At 36.1% G+C, this 14,411-nt stretch overlaps 1 protein-coding gene across 1 annotated transcript in view; it reads left to right on the plus strand.

Moving 5' to 3' along the window:
• The first annotated feature begins 6,778 nt into the window (after positions 1-6,778).
• The window catches only part of LOC145675799 (dipeptidase 1-like), a 993,427-nt gene continuing 985,794 nt past the window's right edge, over positions 6,779-14,411 (plus strand). The window contains exon 1 of the mRNA XM_081746502.1: positions 6,779-6,816. The gene's annotated coding sequence lies outside the window, so the exon portion shown is untranslated. The remainder of the gene's footprint in view (positions 6,817-14,411) is intronic.

Consider the following 14,411-nt stretch of genomic DNA (forward strand, 5'->3'; position numbering starts at 1 on the left):
ATCCCTTTTAACTTTTCCTCGAATTGCGAGGTAATATCGCTCATCGTCTGAATAATTAATTGTTTTGTTTCATCCGACTTCTGTTCCATCTTCTATTCTAACGTCTGCTTTAATTCTTCGTATTGCTTGTTAGATTCATCAGACTTTTGTTCTAGTCGTCTACTTAATTCTTCAGAGTTATGCTTCATCATCTGCTTTAATTCGGTAGACATCTGACTCAATTGCTGCTGTAAAACTAGCAAGATTCGGTCTTCCGATGTCATTCTTGATATTACACTAGGTTCACCGCTGTCACTATTAGTGGATTCATTCTCCATTATTTCAGTGTCCATTTTCCTTATGATTATTCTACCACTTCTCAATATGGTCAAATTTGTATTCATTAAATTAATTGTAAAAGTAAATTCACCCTTACTTTACTTCGGGGTATAGAATTTATGAAAAGTCCCGGGTGAGGTAAACCAAAATTTTTATAACGACTCATCAAGGGTAGTCGTCAACCTGGTCCGTCTAAGTAAGATATACAAATATTGAGTGGTAGTATTAATTTGCATGTAAAAATTATCTTTAATAATAATATAGCATTATTCTCACCTTTTCTGTTAAAATGATAACGTCGATGAATGTTGCTAAAATGATTTATTAGCTGATATACTTTATAATATATTTTCCTTCAAACTGTCAAGCACACAAACTCGCTGACTAGGTATCCATAATAATATATTTTTTTACATAGTAACAACTATCCCATAATAATCATTTACATATTTCAAAAACACTCTTCTTTTGTTATTATCAAATTAACATTCTATTAAGTATAGTGCACATGTATTAGCACTTTCTGCCCAAGGTACAGGTAATTATTAATCTATCGAAAGTATTTTGTTATAAGTTTCATAGGATTTATATTACAAACAATTTGGGGCACATTTTGAACGTTTGGTTTAGTTTGATAAGATTTATATTACGAACAATTTGGGGCATATTTTGGGCGTTTGGCTTACTTTCATAGGATTTATATTACGGACAATTGGGGCATATTTTGGGAGTTTGGTTTATTATTTAATAGGTACGAACAATGGGATAAACTATGCTGAGGCTTATTTTCTGGCTAGGCTTTATTTTCGCGAAAGCACACTTTACATCTTGTGTAATTTACATTTGCAAATTAAGACGTTGAACAAATATTAGGATGTTATTCAAATCTTAAATTGTGAAATCGTTTTTGCAGATACGTAGACAACATTGCAAAGAAACAAGAATACTCTTCTGAAGAGAAAACGAATATGGAAGTATCTTCAAGGCATACTTCATTTTCCTTCTTTCAATTGCATATGAAAGTGAAGGGTTTTGACAACGGCTGCCGGCGAAAACTTCAAAATACTTCAATATCCACTTTAAAAAAAGTTTCGTAGCCTTGAAACGGTTAGGTCACTTCTCTAAACCATTTTTTCGTCTCCTTTTCCATCTTTTTCCAACCTGTCTCTCGGCTTCATTTCTTGTAGTCCGTATATACACCAGCGGCACTCATACCATTACACCACCCAGTTCCCTGCCTCCTAAACTCCTGTCATCCTCAACTTCCTTAAAAGTTCGATATGGATCTGTGGAGAATCCCTGGAAGCCGCCAGGAATCTTATTTTCGCGCTCCTCTTTGCTTCCCTTCTCTCTCTCTCTTCTCTGGCATTTTAACCAGAGTTGCCATCTATGAGAAGGCTTCATACGGTTCATTTCCATACTTGTTATTAGACTCCCAAACTATGGTATGCGTAGTCTAAGGAAAGACCTTATAGAACGGTTATGCTCGTCCGTCAGTCGATCTGTTTGTCAACATTCAGAACAAAAATAACAGTACAAAGCGATTAATGGTTTTCTGATATGGGTTCAGTGTCCCAAGAACAGGGCCGGCTCTAACATATATGCAGTTTCGAGAGGCGGCAAAATCTGTCATAATTAAAATTAAAAAAATGTTGTTGGAAACAGACTTCATGATAAAGATAGTCAGATTTACAAAGTTGACCTTTTATTTGAATGATACATTCATAAATCATGTTTAGGTAGCATTAATTTAAGGTCACATCGACAGTGCTAAAGCAAATGGTGAAACAAATCCCAGCATGAATTGCTTGATTGTTATCAAATACAAGAACTCAATTCTCGAATAGTAAAACGAACACTTGTTCCATTTAATTAGTTATCACAGTTTTGTCTTTGTCACAAACAAGTTACTTATAGTTGAAGGTGGAAATTAGTTCTTTTTTAAAAAAATGTAATAGATGTAGAAGGAAAACCAAGAAATAAAGATAAAAGGGCTAGTGACATTGGAATTGCAAACTGATATATTGAGATTGAAACTCGATATTGAATTCTTAAAGATTACCTCTTTCACTAACATAATAGATTATTATTTAAAGGAAAAAGACACAACGAGATTTTATTTGCGTTGTTTAGACTTTTCTGAATGCGAGTGCTCTTTTCCTCCCGCCGTTGTTCATGATCTGATAGCATACTTAAAATCGTGGCTTTTAAGATTTGTTCTTTCTGGAGAAGGCGTGCGACAAATGGTGCCATTGCACACGGCGACAAATGCCTGGGGTCGGCCGTGCCCAAGAATAAATATCTTCTCGTTTCTTAATTCTCTATTCAAACTGGAAGTGATACAATTGCAAACATTTCCGGTTTCAGTGTTGATTACGCTACAACAGAAACGGAAATAAATAGTTAGAAGCAGCCTTTTGGAATGACTTTATTATGTCAAGAACATACTTCGTGGTAGGAATTTTCATTTTCATATTGATCTTCATAAATAGTGAGATATGGCTTTTTGATTAGAATTAATCTAGACTTCATCTATGTATCCTTTACCCTTTATTCATAAAAAACATAGTAGAAATCGACTAGTGGTAGAAATCAAACCTTTCCAGTTTTAATGTTGATAGAGGATAGATACCATGCTAAAGCAAGAAGCCGTTTTTCAAAATGGATTCAGCATAACAAGGATAGGTACCATGTTAAAGTGAGATGTTATTCGAAATTAATTCAAGATCGCCAGGATAGGGACCATGTTAAAGTGAGAAGCCGTTTTTTTTAAATGGATTCAGCGTCACAAGGATAGGTACCATGTTAAAGCTGGAATCCGTTTTTTCGAAATGGATTCAACATCACAAGGATAAGTACCATCATAAAGCGAGAAACCGTTTTTTTTAATGGATTCAGCGTCACTAGGACAAGTGCCATGTTAAAGCGGGAACCCATTTTTAGGAATGGATTTAGCATTGCAAGAATAGGTACCACGTTCATCTATCATTTCTCCGATAAAATTGTAAGCTGTAAAATGCTACTGCTGCTTTCGTTATCTATTATTGATCTTCATAGAGAGAAAATATTGTTTAATATGCATTCAATTTCTAGGATTAGGTTTCATCTTTATTCTTATCGTTGTATTTAAGCTGGGAAGTGGTACAAATCAACAATTTCCGGTTTTAACACTAATCTTTGTAGAACAAGAACAGTAATACACGGAGGTAGTTTTCTGCAATTGATTCAGCATCTCAAATGACAAATTCAGTCTCTACTAAGACCGGAAGTGGAAGAAATCCACTACACTTCCGGTTTCAACACTTATCTCCATAGAGCAAAAATAATTAAGTGACAGCGAGAAATGGCTTTTTGAATGGATGCAATATGCCAAGACTATTTTCTTACTAAAGCCGAAAGTAGTGAAAATCTACAATTTTCGGTTTCGATATATCATTTAAAGAAAAAAAAAATAGGTAAAGACGGAATATTTTTTTTTATATGGATTCGGTGCTCCAAGAGTAGATCATATTTTCACTATATTTCTACTGAAAACGGAAATTGCGAATGATATGCTACAACGTCCGGTTTTAATTGTATAATACACATGTAGGGATAATTGTTTTCTCATATGGATTCAGCGTTTCAATAACAGGTTCCATCTATATCGTATATCTTATCTATATCGTTATTTCATCAGGAAGTGATAATTTACAACTTCCGTTTTTAATATTGAATTAACATAGATAGTCTACTAAGTTTTATATTGCTATCAAACACATGATTTCTTTACATTGATCAGTATTCTGAAATACATCTACTCTGGCTCTATAATTCCCAGGGTATGTATGCTCTTCGAAGCCGAAAGAAGAGAAATGACAGTATCACGTGTACAGTACATGAAAGAGTTTTGTTTATGTGATATGATGTTTTTTCAATTTATATTGAAACCGGAAGTGATAGTAGATTTCTATCACTTCCGGTTCTAGTAGAGAAATTAAAGTGGAGATTAAATATATGCATAAGTCCCATAACTGATTACAGGAACTCGCTTTTCGTTATTACCATTTTTACACTGTAGATATCAACTTAAAACCGGAAGTGGTTGATTTCTGTCATTTCTGGTTTGAATAGAGGGTTTAAAGGGAAGATTGTACTAGACTGTTATTAGAATATTAAATCGATTTCTTTTTTTAAATTCCCACTATCTTTTATCGTCTTTCGTCTGTATAGATCAATATTGAAATCGGAACGTAATAATCGATTTTTATCACTTCAGGTTTTAGTAGGTAGACAAGGATAGAGATGAAATGTATTCCTGGGACTCTTGATCAATTGCAGGAAACAATTTTTCACTATCCATTAACCATTTTGCTATATAGCGATCTTTAAAATCGGAAATTGTTGATTTTTTTTAAAACCGCTTTCGGTGGATTGATCACCACCAGCAACTAATTAGATTCTTTCCTAAAGCGTTTTGCCAAAATTGATTATGATTCACCAAATGTTCTTGAGAATATATAAAGAACTTTATGGATACGCTACACACAGGAAATGGGGCCGCGGTGGCTCAGTGGTAGAGCGTTCATCTCTGGTGCATGTGGTCCCGGGTTCAAACCCTGCTCCCGCCAAGTGAACTTTGTGGTGGTCAAACACCGTGTGCGTGGGTTTTCGCCTCAACTCAAAGATTTCATTTCATTTCATTTGCTACACACAGGGACAAACAAGGTAAATATATAAAGAACTTTATGGATACTCTGCACACAGAGACAAACAAGGTAAATATAGAAATAAATTTATGAATACTCTGCACACAGGGACAAACAAGGTAAATATATAAAGAAATTTATGACTACGCTACACACAGGGACAAATAAGGTAAATATATGAAAGAGTTTCGTGGGCACACTACGCACATAGGCAAACAGGATAAACATATAAAGGACTTTTGTGGGCACACTACACACATGGACAGAGTAAATACGTAAGGAACTTTGTGAGCACATTAAACACATGAAGAAACAGGGTAAATAAACTGAGAAAAATCTGTTCTCCGGACAGCGGTATATTGTACAAATATACGGAATCCTTTTGCTCACTACAGAAATCAGTATAGAGTATACGTTATCCATATGCCACATACGTACTGCCCGTAGATGTTACATCTATGCCGTTACAGGATGTCTGACATCTAACAGTTTTCCGTATATCACATGCATATACTTATGTTACATTCCTCAGCTGTGTTATATCGTCCATTTGTATGTGAGATCCTGAGCACCTATACTGTTTCATACGAAAAGTACAAATAGATGGAACACTTACATGGAAAGTATGATAAAACATGCGTTTTCAGTTATACGTTTGCTATATGTTAAGTCCAAAAATTACAAGAATTACTTATGTAACCTACCTTTTTAAGTACGCGACCTACAATTGCTTTCTCAATGTATAAAGAACTTTTGTGGGCACAATACACTCATAGGCAATAAAGGAAATGTATAAAGGACTTTTGTGGGTACACTACACAGATGAACAAACAGGGTAAATATATAAAGGACTTTTATGGGCACACTACGCACATGGTCAAACAGGATAAACACATAAAGGACTTTTGTGGGCACATTACACACATGAAGAAACACGGTAAATATATAAAGAACTTTTGTGGCACACTACACACACAGAGAAGCAAAGTAAATATATAAAGGGCATTCGATAAACTAAAGTTCTTAATAAGTTGGCCACTTTCCATCTTATTCTATTGATTTAGTGGTTCCAACAAAGTACAGTGTTGTTCAAACTTTGCGGCCTCTTTATTTTCTCTTGAACTTTAACTCTTTAGTTTTATGTTCTACGTTTATGGCCTGTAAATTTAAAGAGATTGATGACAATTAAGATTATGAAAAAATTGATGCAATGAAAATGTGGGAGAAAATAAGAAACACGAAAAATCCACTAACATGATATTGTCCACCACCAAGTACGGGTAGTTCAGTGGTAGAGCGCTTAATTCTGGTGCTTAGGGTTCCTGATTTGATCCCCGGCCAGGTAAATTTACGGTGGGCAACATCGTGTACTTACGTTTTCTCGGGGTACTTCCGTTTCCTTCTACGTTATCATTCCACCAATTCTTCCATTATCTTTCACTTGTCCTAATTATCCGTCTCCTTTAGCCAAAAATGTATTATCGTGAAACGTTAAACTCAAAGATTTCGTCACTAACTCACTCAGACTGAAGTCGATCCTGGGACTCCTCACACCAGCGACGGACAATGTACCACTGAGCCATCGTAACCCCTTAATTTTCTCTTATACATTTTCTATTCACTACCATAATCACGATAATTTTTAGTAAGGCTTGCAACAGAAGTCTAAAAAATAAGGTAAACATTAGTACAAATTCTTTATTGAAAGCGAGTAAAAAGCTATTCAAACTAAGGTTGTCGCTCTGTTTTATTTTCAGGAAACTATACATTGTAGATAATTGTGCACTCGTACTTCAGGAAGAATAATCAGGTAAGGCGAAATGTAGAGTGACACATGTCAGAAATCACTCGGAAATGTAGGAAAAGATCACGTGGAAAGATATCAGGAGGAACTGATATTATCAGAAAATACAAGTACTGAAGTGTTAATGGAACGGGTATATTGCAAAAAGAATTTCTGATCAATAGACAGGAGTAATTATTGACTGAATACTAACAAGTAAGTGACAAGAAGAATTACTTCAAAGTTGTGATATTTATATTTATTTATGTCCCAACTTCAAAGTCATTCTTCTCGTGACTCCATCTACAGAAATACTCTGCAGTAGTTCCATTCGACTCAGCGCAATTAAAATAGTATAAAAAGCGAAAAGCGTAATTAGAAACTTATCCAATTGTAAAAGCGTAATTAGAAATTTATCCAAATGTAAAAGCGTAATTAGAAATTTATCCAAATGTAAAAGCGTAATTATAAATTTATCCTATTGTAAAAGCGTAATTAAAAATGTATCCATTTGGAAAAGTTCAATTAGAAATTTATCAAATTGTAAAAGAGTAATTAGAAATGTATCCAATTGTAAAAGCGCAATTAGAAATTTATCCAATTGTAAAAGCGCAATTAGAAATTTATCCAATTGTAAAAGCGCAATTAGAAATGTATCCAATTTTAAAAGCGCAATTAGAAATGTATCCAATTGTAAAAGCGCAATTAGAAATTTATCTAAGCGCGTGGTCACTTTTATAGTTGATACAAGCGGTAGTTTCTTAGACGAAAGCAAGTGACGAGACAGGACTGAGTTATCCGGTTATTAAATAACGCTGTTTCCTTTTTTGCATAATATCAAGAAACAAGTGAGAAGCCGCATGTTTTACGCTGTGATGTTTCTTGACAAGAAAGGAACATGAAAGAGAGAAGGAGGTGTTAATTTTGCGTCGCGTTGCGTCGTGTCGCTTCTCCTTGCAAGATGACTTCCACGTCGTTTTTTTACTTCGTTATGCTTATGCAATCTAATTCTTCCCCCAAGCTTCTCGATTTTATGAAAGATGGACTAGAAATTTTCAGTTCAAGATTTGAAAAAGATGTTACCTTTCGGAGATTATTATAATTGGATTTTACAGAAGCTGATTCTTTCTCTTAAAGATATTTTGATCTAGCTCATTTATTTATTTATTTATTTATTTATTATCAACACTAGTATTAAAATTTATTTTTCATATGTAAAGATTCTTTTGATAGCTAATAAAATAAGACTCAAATCAAGCAATAGACCAGCAGCTTCCATTGTGGTTTTGGGTCCCATTAAAGAGCTGTTGTTGTTGTTGTTGAGTTGAGTTTAACGTCCCGTTCAGCAGCGAGCCTATACGAGACGTGGATCTACTGATTAACGTGGAATCTGAACCACCTGAGCTCCCGCCGGGAATCGAACCCGGGTCTCCCACGCCAAAGGCTCGTGCGCTAACCGCTTAGCCACTTATGAGCTCTAAAGACCATCTGCATTTTTAACTTTCATCGAAATTCTTGAGCTTTTGTGCCTGTCATAGTACTGTGAAGGGATCTGTGTGTTGTGCTGGCGCCCACATTAAAGACTGATAGTGATTGAACAATAATTGATTGATTGGTTTTTAATACAATATAGTTTTCTGCAACAATGATGTACTGCGTGTATTTTTGTCCATGCTGTTTGTGTTTTTGTGGAATTTAGTGTATTGTGAGCAAGGACAGAGACCTTTACCTTGTTATTGTGCGTTTATGTTGCAACATGAGAAACTAGCAAGATGTGGACTATTGCCCCAAAGAACCAGCGACCGACTGTCCTGTGGTTTGATGATTCAGCATATTGTAATTATTGTGATGTAATTGTTTTATCTCTTGAAATATATGTTTGAGAGACTTTCTCTAACTCCTCCCATCTTCCTATACCACACACCCGGTGACGTCTGCGACTCACTATTTGGCTCACTGGTAATAGTTATCGAGTTTCTGGGTCTGTCGTTAAATAGGACCGTATACTTCCGCCTGAGGTAGTTAGCCAGTGGATGTGAATCTGAACCACAAGAGAGAACTATGATAACGGTTCGAGACCAACAGACGACAAGGTCTCTTGAGAGTGGAAGGAGCCAAGTGCTAAGATACTAGGCCCGATCTTCGAGGAGTGGACAGCTCGACACCCAGACGTCACAATGAAGGTATTCCTATCTCCCACCTAATTTCTTCCCAAACCCAATCTCTCTTTTCAAGAAAATCTCTTCTCTAAATTCATATTCCATATAGTCTTCCTTTCAACCTAGAAGACAACCGTCCGATCCCAGTAGTTCATCATTTTGAGCTGGGTCCCCTACTACTTCCCACTGACGGCTAGTGGTGTAAGGTGGAGTTACAGTCGATATGCCTGAATCTTTCCTCACTTTTACACACCCTCTTCAGTATATTACATGAATACAATTGAATGTGATTAATTATGAAAGTGGTCAGTGTTCTTGCTGAGCCATTCCATGTGTTATCAACCAATTTTTTCAGAAAAAACCTCGTCATCTCAGAAGTAGATGAAACTTGGTGTACATGTAGGCCCCTGTGAGAGATGATCATGCACCAAATTTTAGCCCTGTACCCACTGTAGTTTCAGAGTACACGGTGGTAGAAAATGAAAAAATCTTTTTGTAGAACCTTGTTAGATTAAATATTGAGCTACAGAGATAAATAATATACCATTTTGAAGAGGAAAGAATAGGCTACAAGATATGTCAGGAACATTTATTTGAAAATCAAATATCATTTTCCGGGAAATCCCAGGAAAATTTTGGATCAGTGGTATCTCAGAAATTGACCATTTAATTTCCATGAAAATTGGGTATCAAGGTAGCCCCATATGCCCGGCATAAGTGTGCCAAATGTCAATTTGGGCCAAGAATGGGGCTGAAGTCTACAATGATTTTGGTATGACCATATCGGGAGAAACACCTGGGGTGCCAATGTGCCAACTTGCGAATTTGTCAATAGTGAAGTAAGGTATAACTGACTTAGCAGGAATGTTTTTTGACGCAATCTGTAATTCAGTAATCCTGTGGGAATCTTTGGAACATTCCATTATCAATCGTAGTAGATTGCATTGGCCTAAATATGAAAACATTCTAGAAGATTCTGGAATCGTCTGGAACATTCTAAAAGGTTCGTTACCTATATAAAACCAGAGGAGATTGACACTGCATGCCAGTAAGCTCTTAGCTCTTGACTGAACAACAAGTCTAGCTGTAAGTGTCTATATAGTGTTCAAGCATAGTTAGCGAGATCACAGTGACTATACAGCAGATTACCGAGTGCCAGTAGTGGATAGTACCGTGATCCAGGTGCAGCATTAGCCGTAACTGTGTGCATTCAAAAGCTGCATTGCTGCTTAGGTGATATCAGTATGTCAGCATTGCCACGCCTCTACTATGCCAATCAATTTGGGAATCATAGCAGCAAGATGAGGATTGAACTTCGCCTGGTACAAGCATGAATGGCAGAACTAGCAGATCGCAATGGGGCAATATTCTTCTAAACTAGACAATTTATGGAAGAGTTAGTAATTACAGCAGACGGCTCACAAGCTAGTATTACCATTGATAGAATCAGGGGCTTTGTTACTTCCACCTATGATGACTTCTGGTGGCTTGCTTGTGTTCTGAAATTCGACAAGACACATGAAACAGCAAAGTTGTGTTTTCTGAGACCTCATGGATCAGCACCTTCCATTGTATATCTAAATGCACCAGATGTGCTCTCACTGTCTGCTTGTGACATCGTCTCTGTTGTTGACTCCATGAGTGCAACTAGCCGTACATACACGCTCAGCAACAAAGAGGTGGAAGAAGCCAGTCGACTGCCTCAATACAGGTATCACTGACAACTGATATATTTAGCTATTACTGACCTGCTGAAAGTTTTCTTACACCTTACTTCACCAGTATTGACAAATTGGAAAGTTGCCACATTGGCACCCCAATGTGGAGGGACATGGTCACAGAAAAATCATTGTAGACTCCAGCCCTATTCTTGGCCCAAGTTGACATTTGGCACACTTATGCCGGGCATATGGGGCTGGATCACTGATCCACAATTTTCCTGCGATTTCCCGGAAAATGATATTTGATTTTCAAATAAATCTTCCTGACATATCTTGTAGCCTATTCTTTCGTCTTCAAACTTGTATATTATTTTTCTATCTAGCTCAATATTTACGGGAGATATGACCAATTGAAGCTAACAAGGTTTTACAAAAAACATCAAATTTGTCCATTTTTATCACTTTGTACTCTGAAGCTACAGCGAGTACAAGAATACAATTTGGTTTATGATAATCTCTCATAGGGACCTACATGTACACCAAGTTTCATCAAAATCGGACATCATGAGGTTTTGGGCTTGGTTGACTTCACATGGTATGACCCTGCTATTAGTTATGAGGCTCGATGTTCGAATCTGTTGTTCGGCAATTCTCCGGTTTTTCGATTTTTTTTTACTTAGTTTCATAAGACGAATTTTGAAAGTACACTTTCGAATATACAACTTCCTTTCACTTTATCCAACACGACTGCTGTTAGTTGGCAATGTATCCCGTGTCAATTTTAATCGCAGGTTATCCCTGAAAAATTTATTCGTTTTAACTTTTAAGAGTGTTTCTCAACCTAGGGACGTGAAAAGTGAGCACGAGGTGCAAAGTACTGACAAATAGACGCTAAATCTCTATTTATATTAAACAGTAAATTTACTTTCTCCTTCACCGTTTCACTTATCAACAGATCTCCCAAATATTACACACAGAGTTTAGAAATATTATAAAAATGTTCTTTTTTCTTTTATCCTAAGCTGCAAATAAGAGATATAATGCAAAATGCGTATCCTTAGGGGGCGATGGAGGGACTTGAATAATTTTTAACTGTTTCTCCAAATCTCCAAAAGATGTTGAACATTAAGATTTTGTATAAAAAGTTATACAAGTATACCCTAAGCTGCAGATAAAATGGTGTTTCAGGGATATTCTCCCCCAAAGAGGGATTGGGCGGGCGGAGGGGTCTATTATTTTTATTATCATTATTATTATTTGCCGTTCTCCAGAACTCTTAAACTATCAGACGAAGGCCCTTGAAATTTTTGTATGTTTTCGTTGCATCTCAAGCTCCAGATAAAACAGAAATTTGCGAAATCTATGCCCCGAGAGGAGGTAAAAGGGATATTTTTTTTAACAGTTTGCCAAATCTTTCAATGTATTAGGGGAGAACCTTGAAGTTTATAAAGGATTTTGTTGCACTCTACGCTGTTAATAAGATGGCTTTTACGGCGAATTTACCTCTTTTATTCGGCGACCAGCTCAAGGTAACTATCTGGTATGTAACTACAAAGCCTTTCTATTCCAATTACTAATAAATGTTAAAGATCGAAGACGAATGGGACGCAGAAGAAAGAAGGAATAAAAAGTATATTCCACAGTAGTATTTGGGACATATGCTAGTTATGAATAAAGCCTCATTTGTAATGACCTTTCACAATTTAGCTTTAACGAACTTCACATACGGTACCTTACATGTTGCATATTTTGTCTGGGGGCGCAAAATGAAAATGAAACAAAATTACCATCCCACGATTATGCACGAAGGCCAAGTGAGGCCAATGATGATTGTGAATAAAATGCTAGAATGAAGAAAATGGGAATAAACGGGAAACCCCCCGAGAAACTAAACGAGATGGCGTTTTGTTTTACAGCTAAGTTTACTTGACACGAGCTGGGATCGAACTAGGGATACTATGCACCAAAAGTAACTATCCTGCTACTGAAGCTACCGCTGCCATGGGAAACCTAAGTGTGCAGCGTTTACGAAGGAGGTGCCAAGTATACAAGGTGAGAAACGACTATTTTTGAGCACCCATATCAATTAAAAATGTTTTGTAATAGTCTAATTAAAAACAAGAATCGAACTCGAGATTTCAATAAATTTATTCGTTTTATGGTGCTTAAATGCCGACAAATTGTATTTGCCGCGTCCATCCTCCTATTATTCTTTATAGAGTGTATAGATCAAATCATTCAATGTATATGGACAAAATATACAATTAAAGAGTTTTAATGTACCCGCCAAGGAGTGATTCGTAATTTTTCCCTACATCCAAATATAAGGGTACTTTGATTCAAAATAAAAATAAAAATTGCAGTTTTCACTATAACAAGCCTAACGGTTGTGGCCATACTTCATAAATACAGGGTGTGACAGAAGACAGTATACTTTAGACTTACCACCTACTGCTCTAATTGGTTTATGTAAGCTCCATTGTTGTCTTTGCTGAGTTCTATATGTCTTCAGGTCCTTTGCAAAATTTTACGTATAACATATTTTACGCTTCCGAGTGCAACAATTGTGGATGTCTACTAGCTTTTGTATTACGTAGTATGTAAAGAATCAGAAGATACTTTTTTATTAAATGGTTTAAAGTTGAAGTGTATTGCTATCCCTCTGAATGGTTAACTTAGCGGAACTGTATAGCAAATTTTCAACTTGTACTATACGACGTACAAGTTCTAGATTCTGCTGATATATATGTCAAGAGATTAATTGTCGCACTATGGTTAATACACCAGTTTTGTTGCGGTTCAATTTCCAGGGAGAGGTCGGATCCAACGTCAAACTATGCTGAAAAGGGAAGTAATTTTCAAATAATTTAATCAATATTTAATCACAAATCTTCCGGTGAAAGTGTAGATCATTTATTGATTCACAGACTGGAATTATTATTTTTAGTGAAAAAGAAAAAGACTTCCTGATTCCTTTATCCTTCATTCTTACCATCCTTCAATAATCTTCCATATATTATATCCTTATTCTTGTTTGCTGACAAAACTCTTACCTCACCTGTTAATAGGTTTCGCTAAAGAATCTAGACAGCCTACACTTACAAGGAGAAAGCAGACTTTGGTAAATGAATTTCGGGTCTATTTTCCGTGAGTTGGTAGTGCATATTTAAAGTGTTAATATTACAAACTGGGAGAGCAGAATTGACAAAAATAGTGGAGAAAAAGCGTCTTAAAGTTTTCGACTCGCCGCATATAGCCCTATCGCACAATGCGTAAAGTTATCAAGTAGCGGTGTGGCAGAGTTAGGAGCATCTGCGACTTATGTGCAAAAGGTCCCGGGTTCGATTACCACTCGGGTCTACTTTTTTGTTTTTTGCTTCAACCAATAAAATAGCCATTTGTAACTAAAAGTAAAATATTAATTCACCATATGTTTATAATGCATAAAACAATAGAAATGTTCTAACCAATTTAAAATCTTTCAATATTAATTAGCAACGAAATGTAATCTATTTCGTAAATATATTGATATCACGAATTATAAATTTTATTATTACCACAATCGTTGTGTAAAAAGTGTTCTTGACGCTTCTTCTCTATATCTGTGGACAGTGTGCGAATTACAAGGGGAATGAGGAGGAAATTCCCGTTGGTAATACTGGATATTGCTATAACCAAAGGAGATTTCCCCCTCATCCTCCTTGTAATTCTCACACTGTCCACAGATACAGACAGGCAGCATCAAGAACACTTTTCACACGACGATTGTGGTAACCATAATATAACTGGTGATATCAATATA

The sequence above is a fragment of the Thermobia domestica genome, chromosome 18 (genome assembly GCF_964235325.1).
Source record: "Thermobia domestica chromosome 18, izTheDome1.hap1.1, whole genome shotgun sequence".
Taxonomy (NCBI): domain Eukaryota; kingdom Metazoa; phylum Arthropoda; class Insecta; order Zygentoma; family Lepismatidae; genus Thermobia; species Thermobia domestica.